This window comes from Peromyscus eremicus, chromosome 8a (genome assembly GCF_949786415.1).
Source record: "Peromyscus eremicus chromosome 8a, PerEre_H2_v1, whole genome shotgun sequence".
In the NCBI taxonomy this organism is placed as follows: Eukaryota; Metazoa; Chordata; class Mammalia; order Rodentia; family Cricetidae; genus Peromyscus; species Peromyscus eremicus.
This window is the reverse complement of record NC_081423.1, coordinates 97,595,519-97,601,589: the sequence shown is the minus strand read 5'-3', so window position 1 is coordinate 97,601,589 and position 6,071 is coordinate 97,595,519. Positions and strand designations below refer to the sequence as shown.

Here is a 6,071-nt window from a genome sequence, read left to right as displayed (position 1 = left end):
TGGCTATTTATTATTATTACTACTACTATTATTCTTTTTAAAAAATTTTTATTTCATGTGCATTGATATTTTGCCTAGATGTGTATCTGTGTGGTGGTGTTGGATCCTCTGGATCTGGAGTTACAGACGGTTGTGATCTGCCATGTGGATGCTGGGAGTTGAACCAGTGATTTTAACCACTGAGCCATCTCCAGCCCTTTATTATTCTTTTATTTTATGTGTGCAGGTGTTTTGCCTGTATGTGTGTATAATTTGTACATGCTTGGTGCCAAAAGAAGCCAGAAGAAGGTGTCATGTCCCATGGAACTGTAGCTAGAGAACTGTGAACCACTATGTAAGTGCTGGGAATTGAACCTAGGTCCTTTGAAAGAGCAAAAAAAGTGCTCTTAACCTTTCAGCCATCTCTTCAGCCCCTGTTTTTATTAATTTTTAATTATGAGTATGTGTGTGTGTGAATGGGTGGGTATATATGTGTGTGTGTGTGTGTGTGTGTGTGTGTGTATGAGTGTGTAAGTATAGATGCTTTCAGAGATCAGAGGCATCGGGTCTTCCCAGACCTGGAATTCCAGGTGGTTGTGAGCTGTCTGATGTGGATAGTGGGGAACTAAACCCAGGTTCTCTATAGGAGCAGTGTGCATTCTTAGTTGCTGGGCCATTTCTCTAGGCCTATTTATTTATTTTGGTACAGGGTTTCTCTATGTAGCCCTGGCTGTCCTGGAACTTGCTACGTAGATCAGGCTGGCCTGGAACTCACAGAGACCTGCCTGCCTCTGCCTCCTGAGTGCTGAGACTAAAGCCATGTGCCACTATCACATTTGGCCCTATTTATTTGTTTTTGAGACAGGGTCTTATTTTATTTTATTATTGTTTTATTTTTATTTATTTACTTATTTATTTTGTTTGTTTTTCGAGACAGGGTTTCATTATGTAGCTCTGACTGTTGGTTGGCTGTCCTGGAATTCACTCTGTAGACCAGGCTGGCCTCGAACTCACAGAGATATGCCTGCCTTTGCCTCCCAAGTTCTGGGATTAAAGATGTGCACCACCACTGCCCAGCTTTATTTTTGGATTTCTGCCTTTTCTTCTTCTTCTCCTTCTCCTTCTTCTAAATTTATTTATTTTATGTATGAGTATTCTAGCTGCACTTATGCCTTTATGCCAGAAGAGGGCATCAGATCCCACTATAGATGGTTGTGAGCTACTGTGTGGTGGCTGGGAATTGAACTCCAGACTTCTGGAAGAATGGCCATTGCGCTTAACTGCTGAGTCATCTCTCCAGCCCCATTTTTGGATTTCTTACTTACATCTTTTCCTTAAAGTTTTTTGAGACAGGTCTTACCATGTAGCTCAGGCTAGACTCAAAAACCCTTTTAATTATTTTTTATTTTATATGTACCAGTGGCTTGCCTCCAAGTATGTATGTGCACTACATGTGTGGCTGGTGCCAGAATATGGTCTTGGATTCTCTGGAACTGGAGTTATAGATAGTTGTTAGTGCCACGTAGGTGCTGGGAACCAAGCCTGGGTTCTGCAAGTGCTCTTAGCCACTGAGCTATCTCTCCAGCTCTGTGGACTCAAAAGTCTTGATCCCCTTGCCTCAGACCTCCTAGTACAGGGCTTCTCACTTTCTGTATCTGTGAGTGAGCTGAAGATACTAGCTGTCTTGTGGAGGCACTGTGACTTTGGCATACAGGAGGTAAGCCCGAGATCCTCTTATTACTGTCACTTCCCATCAGAAGTCTCCTCTAAAACCTCCCAGGTGCATGTCACTTGACACAGAAACCGAAGATGTGCATCTCATTACTCACCCCGGATCCTGGAGTCCACCCAACGTGAGATAGTGTTGGATTCGATCGCTCTCCTTCCTGCTGTCCCATTGCATGGTGATCTCCGTCTTTCTAATTCCTATGCCACCAGATAATGGCTCCCTCTTCTAGAACTGGTCATTCTGATATGCAGTTCAGGGGCACTTAGGGCGGAGTTCTTCTCTTTCAGACTAAGTCACTCTGTCCAGATTGCAAGCTGCTGGAGGTAGTGGCTTCATCCGTCTGCTTCACCTTTTACTCTGAAAGGCACTTTCAATGCAAATGTTCAGCCAACACTTGGTCAAAGAACAACTCTCTTTCCTCATTTCAGTGGACCCATCTCCTCTGTCCTACCAGAGGCTCGGGTGTTCTCTGTTTTGTTGGCTTCTAGACAACACATTAACATTAGATGTGTTCTGTGCTCTCCTGTAATTGGAACTGAGAGTTACTTCTCCAAGCTTCATCTACCACTCCCCTCCCCCCCATACTCAGCAGCCCCCCGAATAGGAATGTCTGTACTTTGCATTGCATGGAACACGACTTTCTCACGCCTCCATTCCTCTGTTCTTATGTGCCGTTCCTTTGGCCGGCTATGAGCTTACCCTGGCTCCTGTGCTGTGGAACTCCTACTCACCCTCCAATACTCAGTTTCATGTCACCTTCTTTGTTAAGTCTTTTATGCAGTGGGCAGAGGAACAGAGCGAGCCCTTTCTTTCTCTTTGGCTTCCTCAGCATTTCCCCAAATAGCTAGAACAGTACTAAATCATTATTTATTTAAATGCTTAGAAAATTATTTTTATTATTATTGGTTTTTCAAGAGAGGATTTCTCTGTGTAACAGCTCTGGTTGTCCTTGGGGACTTGCTTTGTAGACCAGGCTGGCTTCGAACTCACAGAGATACGCTTGCCTCTGCCTCCTGAGTGCTGTTGTTGGGATTAAAGGCACGCACCACCACGCCGACTATTTGTATTATCTTTAATTATATATAAGTGTTATAGGTGTGTGTGTGTGTATGTGTTTGAATAAGGGTGTGTGCAGGTGAATGCTGGTGTCAGCAGAGGCCATAGGCACTAAATCCCCTGGAGCTGAAGTTACAGACGGTTGTTAGCCATCTGATGTGGGTGCTGGGTAAGGAACTCAGGTCCTCTGGAAGAGCAGCGAGTGCTTTTAACCTCTGAGATGTCTCTCTAGCTCAAGATATTACTTGTTTACTCTTCTGTGGCTACTCTTGGCTGAATTGCTTAAAGGCCAGGATCTCTGTACGTCGTTTTATCTTCTTACCCAGCACAGTGCTTACTTACAGTAGGTATGTAGTTCAGTCAATGAACAGATGAGCCAAACAATTCATCGAACACTGCAGGTTGTACGAACCAGATTCCCAAACAATTCTAGGCCTGGTCCTCTATCTGGATTGAGCCATCCTGGGATCTCTCTTCCCTTCTCTCTCTTTGCCTTGGTTTGGTAGAACGGGAAAGGAACGCGATCCAAGTGTGGAAAGTGTTATTCCTCCAGGACAGAGCTCTAATTCACTTGCTCCGGCACGCAGAGGGTTACAGAGACCCAGGGGCGGAGCCAAGCCCGTGCCACCTGCTGCGGGGTGGGCTGGCGCATGCGCTCAGGCACCCGCTGGGCTACCTGCGGAGTCCAGCCGAGAAGGGGCGCTTGCGCTCTGGGCCTTTTCCGCCGGGGGAAGTCTCGCGGGGGCGGGGCGCGGCGGGGCGGGGCCGCGTGGGGAAGTTCTCGCGGGACCCTGCCTAGGAGCGGAAGCTCGGCTGCTGCTGCTTCAGCGATCGGGCGGCGGCGGCGGCGGCGGCAGCGCGAGCGAGGCTGAGGCGGGGACGGTGGCCGGGGCAGCGGGAGCCGCAATCGGGGAGCAGCAGCGGGGTTGGCGGCCGCGGGCGGCAGCGCAGGGCGGGCCGAGCTGGGCAAAGGAGCGGACCGCTGCGCCACGGTGAGTGCACGAGAGCGGGCGGGAGGAAAGCGGGAGCTCCGTCGTCCCGGCGCCACGGCGGGCAGCCCGGGCCCGGTCGGCTTGGGGATACCCGGGCGAGCCGTTCGCGCGCCGAGGATGGCTCGGACCTGAGCGCAGTTGCTGCGCCGCCGTCTTCTCGTTTCCCCCTTTGGGGCGCTTCCTTCCTGGTGCCAGTCTTCCTCCCGCTTGGGGCAGAGACCCGGCTTGTCGGTGAGGTCTCGTGCCGCGGCCGTCCGCCTTGGCGCAGAGGGAGCCGAGAGCAGCCGAGAGGCGCAGGGTGCTGTTCTGAGTCAGGCTGACTGAGCCTGGGAGGCGGGGGATTCGGTGCCGGCTGCTAACGTGGTGATTGATGCTCTTTTGACCTGCAAAGCAACCACGTCACCATCTTTTGGCATCTTGCGGCGGAATTGTGTGCGGGAATCCACCGTGTGTTAGAATGATTGTTACCCGGACCCGTCGACGGGTCTTTGTCAGAGCTGGGCGCGTCTGTTTTAGAACTACTTGAAAAATACTTGTTGGGAAAAAGCAGCAGCAGCAGCTGATGGGAATGCTGGGAGGAAGGATTTCAGCGAGAGAGCCCCGCTGGTTCAAGCCCGTTTGTAGTGCTCCGTATGAACTAGAGTTTGTTTAGAAAGTGATTTTTAGGCTATCTTCAAATGCAGTTACAGTGCAGTTTGCCGGGGAGCCGAAGCGCACTCCAGGTCCGTCTTTCGGTTCCGTTGACACTCAGAAGAGGCTGGAGAAATTGGTGCTAGAGAAATTGGCATCATTTTGACTTCCGCACCCTCTTCCACTTTGTTCTCCAGTCTTTCCCTTTCCAGTCTCCTTTGCACTCCATTTGTAACGTTAGTCATTGGCCCCTCCACCTCCTTTTTTAAAAATAGTCTACTTCCCCTTCTTGCTGTACCTCCGTTTAGTTTTTGAAGTTTCTGCCCCTTTTGGCACTGTTAATTTTCTCCGTCGTTCCAAGATTCCCTTTTCTTTTTTTCAGGAAGATACCTTTTCCCGTTTTCATTCTTTTACTTTTAAAGCGTCCACTGTATTCGTCAGCCAGCCAGAAGGGCTACTGGGGCGTCGGGGGATGGGGGCTGGGGACTTGAGTTCTCCCCTGGGAACTAGGATACTCAAAAGGACTGAATTCATTCCTAAGTCATCCATAGCGCCACCAGATCACTAGTGGATTTTGCCCCTTTGCTTGTATTACTTGTTTTAGTATTTTCTTCACAGATCATCATGCTTTTATGCCTAGTATTTTCTTTCTTCTTCCTTTCCGTGTCTTTTCATTGTTAGTAAGGAAGATTGAGTCAGTTTGGGGGCCAAAAGACTTTTGAGTTTTTAGTATGGCTAACAATTGCCAAGTGAAAATCAACTATGGAATTTATGAATTAAAATAGCTTGAAAAATATAAAGGAACAGAACTTTAGAAAATTTGTGAATTAAAGCCTACCCGTTCTAACTACTGATTTAGTCAGCAGGTTTTTAAAAATGATTTATTTTTATGTGGGTGAGTGTGTTTTGCCTACATGTATTATGTGTACCATGTTCATGCCTGGTGTCTTCAGAGGCTAAAAGAGGACAAATACCCTGGAACTGGAGTTACAGAGGGTTGTGAGCTGCCATGTGAATACTGAGAATTGAACCCAGATCCTCTGAAGAGCAGGCAGTGCTCTTAATAGCTTGAGCTGTTACCGCTTTAGCTCATCTGTCTAGCTTAGTTGTTGGGTTTTAAGTACTATTTATTGGTGGTACTAAGGTGTGTCTTCAGCGAGTCCCATTATGTCACGTGCGCAGCAGCACTTGTATGTAGCATTATGGAGTGTTAGACCAGGAGAGTGACTACAGAGCCGCCATGTTCCCGACTGCAGTTGCGCCTTACTGAGGCGCTCTACACCACCCCCCACCCATCAGTGATGACTGAGATTTGTTGTTTTGTATTTGCCAAAGTTGGTTTTTCCCCAGAATTGGGCCAAGTTGAATATGTATCATTTTTATTTTGTCCAGACACAGTGCATTTTCTGGAATGCAAAATTTAAAATTTGCTTATGATGCCCAGTCAGATTTTAGCAGTGATTCTTAAAGTTTGTATGTATAAATTTACCTGCCAATAAATTTGCTAATTTTTTTTAATCTAATTACTTTTTTGAGGTAAGGTCTTGATTTATATAGAGTCCAGGTTGGCCTCAAACCTTTTATATAGTTGTTTACTTGTTTATTTTGAGGCAGGGACTCTCTCTGTAGTCCTGGCACTGTGTAAACCAGGCTGGCCTCAAACTCACGGAGATACTTCTGCTTTT

General features: G+C 47.6%; 1 protein-coding gene across 1 annotated transcript in view; it reads left to right on the top strand.

The window, feature by feature from the left end:
- The first annotated feature begins 3,622 nt into the window (after positions 1–3,622).
- The window catches only part of Grb2 (growth factor receptor bound protein 2), a 74,038-nt gene continuing 71,589 nt past the window's right edge, over positions 3,623–6,071 (top strand). The window contains exon 1 of the mRNA XM_059272112.1: positions 3,623–3,756. The gene's annotated coding sequence lies outside the window, so the exon portion shown is untranslated. The remainder of the gene's footprint in view (positions 3,757–6,071) is intronic.